Source organism: Eptesicus fuscus, chromosome 10, assembly GCF_027574615.1.
Source record: "Eptesicus fuscus isolate TK198812 chromosome 10, DD_ASM_mEF_20220401, whole genome shotgun sequence".
Classification (NCBI taxonomy): Eukaryota; Metazoa; Chordata; class Mammalia; order Chiroptera; family Vespertilionidae; genus Eptesicus; species Eptesicus fuscus.
The window spans coordinates 10334900-10347820 of NC_072482.1; the positions used below are offsets into that span (position 1 = coordinate 10334900).

The 12921-nt window shown below is 49.8% G+C and overlaps 1 long non-coding RNA gene across 1 annotated transcript; it reads left to right on the forward strand.

The window, feature by feature from the left end:
• Positions 1-3000: 3000 nt before the first annotated feature.
• LOC129150588 (uncharacterized) lies at positions 3001-4569 on the forward strand. Its single transcript, XR_008557307.1, has 3 exons — positions 3001-3054; positions 3474-3599; positions 3909-4569. It is a non-coding gene; the product is annotated as an uncharacterized LOC129150588 (long non-coding RNA).
• Positions 4570-12921: the final 8352 nt, after the last annotated feature.

Here is a 12921-nt window from a genome sequence, read left to right on the forward strand (position 1 = left end):
TTAAAAGGATGATGCAGGATTGAATCCTAGGCTACAAAACATTATTTGAACAATAGGGGGAATTAGAATATAAACTGTTGGTTAGATAATAATATTGTACAGACATTAATTTTCCTGATTGGTAACTCCATGCTTCCATAAAAAAATTTCCTTATTATGAAGGCATAAACAGGCACAAGTTATTGCAACTTCGTGGAGGGAGGCTGGGAGGGAAGGAGGGAGGGAGTGAGAATGAAAATGAGGCCAATGTAGCAAAATGCTAACAACCATGACTAGATCTGAATAAACATATATAGGAATTCATGTACTCTTCTTGAAACTTTTCTATAAATTGGCAACTAAGACAGAATAAAAATTTGTATTTATACCCTATAAGTATCTCAATTTCTTTATTCCACAGCACTTTTAAGTTCTAATATCAATATCAAAATTTTACAGTAAGCAGGTAAATGATTAATCAAGGAAAACCAGATGAGCCTCAGTTAGCGAGGCAATTTAACTTACCCTGGCACCATCTCCCACGCCCCAGTTGTCATGGACAATACAGCAAATCGGTGGCATTCCCAGTGCGTACCTGGTATCAGCGGAAGCAAAACAGCTTGTTCTCAAACAACTGCGCTTTTGTTTTGACCTGTCTGGTGGCTCCTTGAAGAACTGTCTCAAAGGGCTTGCCTTACTTCACCTAAAAAATTCCCAGGGTTGAGACAGCTACCTAGGGAGAGTTTGTCAGAAACATTTAAAGGCCAATGTATTCCAGGCAAGGAAGAACAGTTGGGGAAAACAATAGACCAGCTCCAAAGCCTGGGAGGAAAGGCTGCAGTATGAGATGCTTGGGAAATAGGAGTTTGCAAAGTTACCCCGTGTTTCTGGGAATTTAGAAGGCCATGCACATACGCAGGCTGGGCACATGCTCAGAAAAGACCCGAGAATACGCTTCCCTCTGGCTTACCATCAGGCTCTGCACAAGCAGGAAGTGAAGGCTCAGCTGTCTGGCTGTGTGTTGAATGCATGTCCCAACACACACACATACACACAGTCCATCTGCAAAGATTGGGGTATTTTTTTCTTTTAGTTCTAGGAGTTCAAGGAAATTTCTGTTGAATCACTAGCTGACCATTAGTCTAACAGAACAAACTTTGATGACGACACATGACAAAGGATACAAACTGTACAAAACTAGTTCAGAAAAGTCACAAATAACAGGAGAAATGCAAATCGAAACCACTATGAGATGTCACTCCACACCCACTATAATGGCTTTAATTTTTTAAAAAAAGTGAAAATAACAAGTATCAATGATAATGTGGAGAAACTAGAACCCTCATACATTTCTGGTAGAAATGTAAAATGGTACGTCAACTATGTGGGAAGTATTTTGGCATTTTCTCAAAAAGTTGAACATAGAGTTACCATATGACCCAGCAATTCCACTCCTAAGTATTGAGAATTAAAACTATAGGTTCAAACAAACAAAAAGTGTATACTCATTTTATAGAGAATTATTCGTAATAACCCAAAAGTGGAAACAACCTAAATGTTTATCAACATGAATGAATAAACAAAATGTAGTCTATTTATACAGTGGACTACTATTTAGCCTTAAAAGAATAAAGTACCAATACATGTTACAGCCACAGGCAAACCTTGAAAATACTATGCTAAGTGAAAGAAGCCAGACACAAAAGGTCTTATATTGTTTGATTCCATTTACATGACATGTCCAGAATAGACAAATTCATCAAAACAGAAAGCTGATTAGTGGTTGCCAGAGGTGGAGAGGAAAGAATGGGGAGTGACAGCTTAAGGTGTATGGGACTTCTTTTGGGGGTGATAAAATGTTCTTGAATTAGTGACAACGGTTATACAACATTGTGCATGTTCTAAAAAGCTATTGAATAGTACACTTTACAATGGTTAAAATGAGGAATCTTATGTAACGTGAATTCTAGGTCTACTTTTCGAAATATAATACCGAATGCTAAAATATGAAGATGCATTTTGAACTTCTCCAGGAAAGTCTTTCAAAATAAGTGCCCAATAAATATTAACACATGGGACTCCAACAACTAGTCTGTAAGACATTCCCCGCTTCTCATTGGTCAGGGGCATTCTCATCTGCTCAGCAACCCTCTCCTATTGGCTGGATTCTGGTGCCTGGGGAACCGGGGCCTCAGGCCCTGCAACAGGTACCTAATGGCAAACCCTCCTTAAGGGTTCTGGGCTCCCAGAAGCTGGCTGCGCCCGCGCAAGCATTTTTCTCTAGTGAGAGGTCTTTGGTTGGTGGGGAAATGTCAGAAGTTGGCATCAGGAGAGTCTGAATTGCTCCCGGGCCCCTGATTCTTATGAGTTAGGCAGTGCCTCCTGGATAGTGCTTTCCTTTGAGGTAAATGGAAGTGAGGGCTCAGGATTGCAGGTGCCTGGGATTAAGTTAGGGCCTGGTGAACATGAAGCAGGGGCACTCCCAGCAGGCGGCACCCGGCCTCTGCCCCCCAAGGCTAGGCTGTTGGCTGACCTCCCACACCCTCATCACCTTCCCGGGGTGATGCCCACCCTCCCAGGACCCCCAGGCCTGGGACTCGCCTCTCACACCCTCATCATCTTCCCCAGGTGACCCTCCCAGGACCCCCAGGCCTGGGACTCCCCTCCCACACCCTCACCACCTTCCCCAGATGATGCCCTCCCTCCTAGGCCCCAGGGGTTTCCCAGAAGCGCCTGCGTTCCAAGAACTCAAGGTGGCCCCTCCCCCCACGAATAGGCTGGTCCAGGACCATTCGGAGGCTGTGGAACTTTCTGGAAGGCCAGGGCCCCTCCCCAGCCCCCAAGGGCTGTGATTGGACGAGGCCTGGGAGTGGGTGTGGCCAACGGCCAGAGAGCAGTGGCAGTTAATTTCCAGCAGCGGCCGCAGCGGGTGGGTCGCTCCACAATGGCTCTCGCTGATTCAGTTGGTAAACCAGCTTAGGGGATGCTCCCCAGTGAAATAAGAATTGCTGTAAGGACTCAGGAAACCCCCAGGCCCAGGATGTGGAAACCGGGGCGCCCCATCCCTCACCCCAGGTTGGTTGCAGTTGTGGCCCAGGACCACTGCCCTCCCCCTCGCAGTGTGGGGTCCTGTCCTGCGGGTGGGCGGTGGGCAGGGCTGCTGGGAGCTCCCCAACCAACCCGGTCCTTGGCCTGGGCCGCACCCTCTCAGCTGCCTTCTCCACACTGCACCCCGGGCCACCCCGCTGGCTGGCACCAGCTGCCCAATGGCCATGGGAACTGGGGTGCCCTCCCCCTTCTCCCCAATGGCTCACTCAGGGCGGGGGGAGCTGGCAGGAACCTCTGCTACCTGGGGTCCTACCTTGGTTCTCCCCACTCAGATGGGTCATTGACAGGAGCACCCCAAAGCCCCCCTCGCGACCCTGCTCCATTGCCTTGGTCCTCACCTTTGCATCTCTCCCTTTGCCTCCGTGTTTTCTCTTTCATGGAAGAAGGAGTCGGTCCATTCCTCTATCCCAAGTGAGAGGTCTTCTGAGCGCCCTGAGAGACTACAGTACAACCAGGACCAGTGCGCCCCCTGCCGGCCTCTCCCAGCACTGACTCGCCCTCTTGATATAGAGGTATTTTCTTCTATGGCTTCTTTCTCTACCCCATTCCTCACCTCCCTTCCTGCTGTGGCTGGCGGAGGGTGGGTGGATGGAACCCAGACCTGGGGTCAGGAGATCTCATTCTCAAGCCCAAGGTCTCCTGTCTAAGCTCTGGGTAATCGTGTCCTCGCACCTGAAAAGTGACAAAGTAATCATGCCCAGTTCACAGTGTGAGCGAGGACGGGCGTGATTATGTGAATGTCTTGCGACACATTCCTTATTGTGGTTTTAACTCTGCCGGCCGCTGCCTTACTGTGTCTCAATTTTCTTTTACTTTCGCAGGTTTGAAGGCTGCTGGTGATCATCGGTCCAGCCCTAACAAAGAATACGGGGGCACTGTCTTTGTCCCCACCGCCATTGTTTGGGAACTAGGAAGCCAACCTTTTTAGCAGCAGCCTTCCCGGAGGACGTCTCCCTGTCTCTTTCCTTCCTGGGCTCTGCTAGGGCTTCAGCTATCTGGAAAAGGGTCTGCTGGCGGCCTCTGGGACTTGGTTTGCATTGTTGTCACCCTCTTTTCCTCTTAAGACACCCAGTACTGTATACTCCCTGGCAGGGAGGAGATTTGAGCTCTAGGCAGGGGAGAAAAGCCTAGTCCTTACAGGTCATGGTTCCCCCAAAGTCAAGGTCCACGTGACTCCTCAGTAGAAAGGATGAGGTTGTGAGCTGTGGGTTTTCAGATCAGGTCCCGTCCCTTCATCACTGTAGCTTTAGTTTGTCCCAGCGCTCAGCTCTGACCCAAAGGCTTTTCCAGTTACCATCAACATGGAAACTTGGCTTTTCGCATGGGTATATTCTCCCCCTTTTATGCACAATCTTGCTCCTCGGAGCTGGCCTTCCGTGAAGGAGGATTGGAGGGCTCAGAAGGCCTGGCCAATCACCCAGGCCTCAGAAAGCCCCTCAGCTCTGAGGTGAAGTGGAAACATATAATAAAGGCTCCAGGTCATTCTTGTCTCCCGAAACTTGTGACTGGTGTGCTGACTCAGAAGTAAAGGTTTGGGCCTCCCTTTTATTTTTTTCCCACCCAAACGAGGTGGTGTCTGTGCTGCATGGAAATGGGAATGGAGGGAGCATGGCAGGGGGCTGTATAGGGGCGTCCCCTGGTCCTCCCACACACCCCTTTGAATAATGCCCATCCCTATCTGGGACGTAAAAATCGGTTGGTTTTCAAGACACCTGGCAGAGTTTCCTCTGAGCATTTACACTGTAATAGGGCAAGAACAAATTTATCCACCCAATGGCAGGGCATTAGGAAGGAGGTGGGAGTGATTTGTACTGAGGTCCTGGAACTTTGAGATACTATTTTCATAACCTTGTTTTTCTAACCCTTGAATGCCGGTAAAGGGAGAATTAAGGAACAAATTATTGGTGGGTGGGGGTGGTTGTCCCTATTAGACTGTGAAAGTACTGGTATCCCATCATTGGCCTGTGCCATGCACCTGGGAAGTGGTAGGCAACTTTTCTGGATCTCACAATTGGTAGTGGAAATCCTAGCAGAACACATCCACTTACTGGGATCTCAGAGGTTTCCCAGTACCCTGCCTCTATTTCCCCCAGTGTGCCATGAAGACCAGAGCTGATTTATCAAGAGAACAGGCATCCCTACCCCAGCTGGAGCCTCCATTCTGTTTTTCTACCCCAATGATGACCACAGAATATTCTTGGAGTTGTCTTCTGTAGCGGCTCTGGGTCTTTTAGGAACAGGAATGGCAGAGTCTGTACAACCCTAGAGCCAAAACCATCCAGTGCTGAGCTCATTGGAGCACAGGGCATGGATTCCTCATGTGCTCTTTTCCTTGGAAGACTTTAAAGTATGGAATCGTGTGTACTGGTACCACCTGGCAGGATACTTATGCGCAGAGGCGGGCTTATTTGGAGACCTTTGATCTTTCTAATCCTGAGACTCTGGGCCTAATACATAAAATCCTATATTTTATGACAGTGTTGTCATAGATCCACATCATTAATCATCATGAATTGGTGATTTCTCAAATCTTATGGGTTACTTGTATAGATATGCAGAATTCTAAAATTTGCAAACACAATGATCTTTGGAGGTAGATACTTTGGTCATTTTACAGATGATACTGAAACCAGGAAAAACAATTCCCTTTAATGAGAGGACATGCAGTTCACTCGCCTCATTAGGCCTATCTTACTCCTCTGCTCTCTCCAACCCCACACTGTAGAAGACAAAAACGAAGCAAACAGGGACCTTGGAATTATTCGATGCCCTGTTTGTCAGGACAAAGTTTGAGGGCCTTAGGAGAAGCCTTCTCTTACCATGAGGCACTGGGGCAGGCACTGAGAGGTCACTATTTGCTCAATACATTTCCCCATGTATCCCATTTTTAAATTTTATATTTACTCTCTCATTGCTCACATTTCTTCCAGAAAATTAGCTGAAAGTATAATGTCCCTGCTGCTCCTTAGGTAACTTAGGAACAACTCCAGTTATTGACCACCCAGCTCTCCCCATATGTGTTATATGAACTTCTGAAAATTATTTAATCTCTTTGTGCCTGTTTTCTTGGCGGATGCTCTAACCTCTAGGTCACAAGGATGGGTAAGGATTATGAGCACTAACAAAGTATATGAGATGCTTACCAGACTCTTCATTAAATAGCACCAGTCCCCCTTCCCTGCTTGGATAGTTCTTAGGGTTCTGCGAAGAAGCTTCCTATTCATGGTGATTCACAACCAACAGGGGAACGTCCTGTTGTCCTCTCCTTAGTGGCTTCAAGGCCAATCCAGATTCTGTAGAAGTCTCTGAAAGCTCCACCATTCTATGCAACAGCCTCTTCCCAAAGAGACTGGCTATAGCAGATTAGTCTACCCTGGAATAATCTGGCATGCCTGGAGCTCATCACCCTGAATTATTCTCCACTCATTTAGTGTCCAGCCATTCCTGGGAGAGACAAATGGATTTGATGGGTGAGGCTATGCACTGAGCCTCCAATATTCATGGGGAAGCCAGCCCTTCCTTCTTTCACTAGACCTTGAAATGCAGGTGTAGACACAGCCATGATTTCTCACTGCACCTCTCTTCCTACCTGGGGTCAGGAGTATTTACCTTCCCCCAGGGAGGAACAAGAGCCTGAAAGCATATGGGAAAAACTTGAATCCTGAAAAGGACCTCAACCCCTGGGTAGGCCCCACTTGCCTGGGGCTTCACTGGGAAGAGAGAGGGCCTACAAGGACACTCCAGGTGGAGCCCTGTCCTGGCCTCTGTTCCTTTCTCCTCTCCTAGACTTGGGTGGTGGGTGGGCTGGACCCATACCCTGGACCTGCAGTTGGGTCCTATGTTTCTTTGATTCTGCCCTCACCTCTTCCGTACTGTTCTTGCCTGGACCCCCCTCACTCCCCCACCCCTTTTCTATTGTTTAGCCCACAGTAGATGATGGTGTCTGACCCTAGTCCCAGCTCCCAGCTGGCCTAGCCCTGGAAGACTGACAAAGCCTCATGTCCACGGAGAATTCCTGGCAGAGCCACCCTTCTCAGCCCCATCCCTCAATTCTCCAGGGTCTTATATTCTTTATCCACCTCACCCAGCCCTGACTTCCTCCTGCCTGTGTGGATGTTTTCTTTCCAACTCTGACAGTCTTCTCAACCTCGCCTTCTTCCTTCTGTGGCAGCCAGCCCTCACTGTCATGGCTAAGAATTGGGGTGGGGAGTGAGGGAACTCCATTTCTGTGGTCAGAATCAGATTCTGTTCCATAAGAATTTGACAGGGTGTGGGGTGGGGGACCAAACACCTTTTATCCTCAGTTTGGAAAATCTGTAAATTGGGAAAGCAGTGATGTATAAATTGGAGGTTTTAGGTACAGAATGGAAGGAGTGGCTAATCCACGTGAAAGAATGTACTTGGACCAGTGAGATGTGTACAGTTGCTCTAGCCCAGCTGCTGACCTTGCCTGTCTCAAAGGTCTCCTGCTAGGGTTCCTCCTCACCATTCTGCAGACAAGGCTGACACAGGGAATGAGCCTCAGCTGACCACTCTGGAATTCGATATTCTTGCTTAAGCCCCACCATCTTGTTTTCTACCCAGAACTAAAGATAGAGGGGCTCGGGTGAGAATATCTTATTTTTGTATGCCTGGCACAGGCCCCGTTTCCCATAAACCTCAGGGAGAATGTAAAGCCCTATGGCTTAAGGAAACGTCCCAAGAAAAGCCCAGCCTCTGCTTCCCCAATAGGCGAAGGCTGAACCAACATAAAGCTGTTTGCAGGCTTCCTCCGAAGGTGGAATCGCATAAAATCTCTTAAAAGTATGAAGAACAAGGGAGAATTGGGCCCCTTTACTTGATTGCTGGTGAGGTTTTCCCAACCTCCTCCAAGATCCTGGGGTGACTCACAGTTGGCTCCATTTACCTTCAACATGGAAGCCAAGCTCTTCATGAGTGTGGGTGCACTGTCCCTGACAACATATCTTACCTCACAGCTCTCTCTGAAGCAACTGGGAAGTGTCAGCTCTACCCAAGCAGCCTGCCCAGCCATGCACCCTCCAGCCAACCCCCTCTGACCCCTAGCTAGGGTGAAACACTTCTCTGACATTTCTTCATTCCCTTCGGGATTAACGTGATGATTATGAGGTAAAGATCAGCCTGACTGGTGTGGCTCAGTGGCTGAGCATTAAACCAGAAGGTCATGGTTCAATTCCTGGATAGGGCACAGGCCTGGGTTGCAGGCTCAATCCCCAGTAGCAGGTGTGCAGGAGGCAGGCTATCAATGATTCTCTCTCATCACTGATGTTTCTATCTCTTTCCCTTTCTCCCTTCCTTTCTCTGAAATCAATAAAAAGAGGAAAACAAACAAAGACAGAAATAAAGACCAAACTGGGACCCAATTTTAGTCACCTCAAGCAGGTGGATGGTGTTTGTGCCAGAGGGAACCTGGATGTTAGGAGAGGTGGAGAGGGCTGGTCAGTGGGCTGCCCTGGGTCATCCTACCACTCCTTGCAAAGTGCTCCCCTCCTAACTCAAGTTGGGACCCTCGGCCTCCTCTCAGCCTTCTGAGTAGAGCCAGCTTCTCACCAGGTGACTCACCTGGCACCAGAGCATTTACATCCTAGGAGGGAGGATGTCTGTGAACCCAAAGGGATGAAGGAAAGTCGTGGGAGGTTTCTGGAGGCAGCATTTGTGTCATTCCAGAGTCTTGGTTGCTAGGTTTTGGCTGTTTGGCCAGGACCTGGAATAAGGGTGAAGGGTGAGCAGGGACTGAGGAGCAGATGAGTAGAGAGCCCAAGGGTGAGGTCTGGACTGTTCCGGGTCCTTTCAGCTGCTGCTGGGACTGTGGGTCTCAGAACATAAAGGAGCATCAGGGGCTTCAGAGGCTGCCATGTGCTTTCTGCTCCTTTCCTGCCCTTCCTTCTCTCAGTGCCACAGACACCAGGGCTGATTTGCCAAGGGAACAGCACCCACCCCCCAACCCCATACCCTGCCTCCTGCCCCGAGATTCCCCCAGCCAGGGCCCTGGCTCTGCACCTAGAGTCCCACCACTATTTTGGCCACAGGAGTCTGTGGGAGCTGCCTTCTGTCTGGGCTCTGGTTACTCCGGAGGCAGGAATGCTGGGTCCGCAAGAGCCGACAGGAGTGTGGAGCCGTAGCCATCAGGCCCTTGTCTGACTGGAGCACGGGGAGCCACTCCCCGCCTGGGGTGAATGCTGAAATCCATCACGCACGCTTGCTTGTAATAATATTAATCACAGTCCGTGGATATTGAACAGGGGATTCTAATACCCATCAGGGGAGGCTGGATCGGATGACCTTTGAGAGCTGTGCCAGCCCTGAGCTGCTCTGAGCCTGAGCTACCGAATATTATCACTAATCCACTATAATTTATAATAATGTTTTCAGTGATGCATAGCATTCATAATAATGGCTGTTATCACTCTGCCTTTTTCAATTCGATGTGTGAGCTATGGAACCGCATGGTACTGCTCAGGCGTACTTACCAAAGTCAATACTTACCATCGATACTTCACGGGAAGGAAACTGAGGCCAAGAGACAGGCTATGAATCCAGCTCTTTGTAAGGAATGGCGCCTCCCCCCAGGAATAGCTGCGCCTGCCTGAGTGACTCAGGACCCCCGTTCTCTGCAGCTGCTCCTTCTAGGCCTGCTTTGTGCTCTTTCCCACCTCCCACCCCTCCCCAGAGCTCCCAGCTAGAGTTCCCTCCTCTCACCTCTCATCCAGTGCAGGCCCCAGCTGGGGACTTCAGTCCCTGGCTGGGCCCCCATTTGACCCAAAGCCAGTCATTTCCTAATACCAGGTCCCTTTGGAACTTAAAATCTAGTGAATTCTTCCAGCCAGAGGTGCCACCTTGGGCTTGTGGCCCTGGCCAACCCCACAGCCACCTTCTCTTATATAGTAGGTTCCCCAAAGCTATATATCATCTTGAAACGAGTGAACACAGACCCATCTTGGTAAAACCAGAGATCTAGACACCAGTTTACATTGCTGCCCCGCAGGGGAGCATGTGAAGCCAAGGGCATGCACAGTGTCCTTCATTTTTATTTGGATTTCTCTCGAAATCAGGCTCAGTTTGGGGACGTAGCTGGTCGGCAAATGCATGTGGACCACACGCAGCACTGACTTCTCTACTCTCTCACTTTCTCTGCGGGGCTCAGTCTTCTCAAATTCAAGGTTCACACACCAAGATTAGGTTTTCTACATGAAACCCAGAAAACTGTGTTTCTCATCACTCCGCAGCTCTGCAGGCAACCCCAGGCCAATCCAGTTATTAACGGTTTACCCAACTCTGCCGCTCACTTGCGGAGACCTGGGCAACTGAGATAACCCCTCTCTACCTTAGCTTTGCCCATGGCAATGGGAGAATGCCTGCTTCATTGTGTTGTTTTGATGCTAAACTGAGGTGATCTATATAAAGTTCTTGGAACAGTGCGTGGAACATAAGAAACTCTCAATGAAAGTCAGCTATTATTATCAAATTCATGTTGCAATTCAATATCCACTTGAAAAATGCCAATCCTCTGGCAACTTAAGGAAGGGAAAAGAACTTTCCTGCAATTAGTCTGGGTAGGAAGCCAAACAGCCCATCCTTCATGGACAGCAGAATTGTATCCTGAGAGATCCCCAAGGAAAGGGTGGAGAGAGCGTGACGGGGACCCCAGGAGGGGAGCATTGAGGAGCATTTGGTATAACTGAGAACTTAAATCTCTTCTTCTTTGTCATATTCCTTCTCAAATGGTGAGCAAGATACCTGCAGTGACCAGGACATGCCAGGTTAGTGATGGAGGGGACAGAGGTGGGACTCTGAGATTTTCTTCGTGAGAGAGTGGGAACAGTATCGGGAAGGTCACAACAGATAACCACAGCTTGGGGGACAGGGGACATCGTGGATGTGACATAAGGGAGTCCAGGGAAAGAAAACTCACCCTTGCAAAGTATATAGATGGTAGAGTTGGTGCTGGGTGTGCCAGGAGCACCAACAAGCACATGTTACAGAGGAGGTGGCAAAAGAAGGGGGCGGCCATCATCACCTCACCAGACAGGCAGCTGGACAGAGAGGCCGGGCTGTGGGAGGCTGGACAGTGGGCCGACTGGATGTGGGCCAGATGGGTGTTGGGATCCCACGGAGATGGGTAAAATTCCAGCTTCACCCCCTCATCAGTAGGAGCCAAGCCGGCAACTGCAGGCTGCACTGACATCTCAGAGAGGAACTAGAGAATGAGGTCTGTCTGGCTCCAGCCCCAGAGAAACTCCTGCACAAGGTGGTGGAGGAGAATACTGTCAGGAGCCATTCGGCTGGTGGCTACAGGGACCAGATACTCACTCATCTCAACAAGGAAAATCACCAACCCAGAGCTTGCCATCCAGGCCCATTTCCCCAGAGCTGGCGAGCAGAAGAAAGGTGCCGCACATTGTCCGAGATGAAGACCTGGCACGGCCACTGTGCCTGTGGGAGAGGCTGAAGGGCTAGGACCACAGGGCACGGGCAGTCAGGAGGCAGGGCCAGCTCCGCTTTGGTCTGTTGGGAAGCTCATCTGTTGCCCTCCGCTAGAGGCTGCAGTGAAGGGAAACCAATGAGCCTTGTAAACACGGGCTGGCTGTGAGCTGGGGAACCTTAAATGAGGTCATGGAGGCTCAGAAATTAAGATCTCTGGTTTAAAGACTCAAAGCACAAACAGATATTTTAAATGGTAAAGGAGGCAGTGTTCCTTCTAGACGTCGGGAGAGCAATCTGGACGGGTCGGCTTCTATTGTAAGGCCAAGGGAGGAAGCTCAGGTATTTACCTGGAGAAGCCTTCTTGTCACACAGATCTTCCTCGCTGCCCGCGCATGTCAGGGAATGGCCGGGAACCCCGGTGTGGCATGAGAACTGTGCTCAGGCCCTGACTGCTGCCTGTTCTCCCCAATAGTGTCTTTCCTCCCAGCGGCAGTTCGCAGAGACCCCAGCGGCTGCAAGCGCAGAGGAGTGCCACCAGCTCGCGAAGCCCCGAGACCTTCACGGCGACACGCTGAGAACAGAGAACGGAAGGCTCCGAAGTGCCGGGCTGTACTCTGTGCCCGCAAACATCAATGCCACAGGCTCCGGGAGAAAGTCACTGCTCGTTTTGAAAGGACTGAATCTAAGACAGCGACCTTCCCCTTACCTGGCTGGAAATGATGGCCCTCAAAAAAGCAGTGCGTGTGTTTAAGTTCTTTGGGAATGTCAACACTATTATGATAGGAAAGTGAAAAAACATCTCCTCTGAGGAGAGCCTGAAGGACTTGGAGACAGGGGGGTGAATTACTTTTTATGAAGCTTAATGATTCATCAGGCTCGGAGTGCATGCGCTACCTGCTCCTGCAAAAGACCAGAGGTGGAAGGCTCCTCTCCGTCAGCAAAGAGGGGCTGGGTGGGCAAACACCTTTCCTGGTGGGGACAAGGGTTTTGGAGTCGGAAGAGGTGGGAGATGGGCCTGGTCATGGCAGCAAGCTGGTATGAAGCGTCCTATCTTTTTGCTTTTGCTTGTTTGTTAATCCTCACCCGGAGATACTTTCTCCATTGATTTTTAGAGAGAGTGGAAGGTAGGGAGGGAGAGAGATTGGCTGCCTCCCACACACACCCTGGGCAGGGCCTAGGAATTGAACCTGCAACCCAGGTATGTGTCCTTGCCCGGGATTCAAACCCGTGACTCTTCAGTGCATGAGCCGATTCTCCACCCACTGAGCCACACCAGCCAGGGCTGAGGGGATGAAGTTACAGGCTATCGGGGCAGAGGGAACAGATGAGGCTGGAAGTGGAAAGCTATTCAACAAGTCCCCAGGTTAGGAGAAGGGATGACCACCAGAGTGG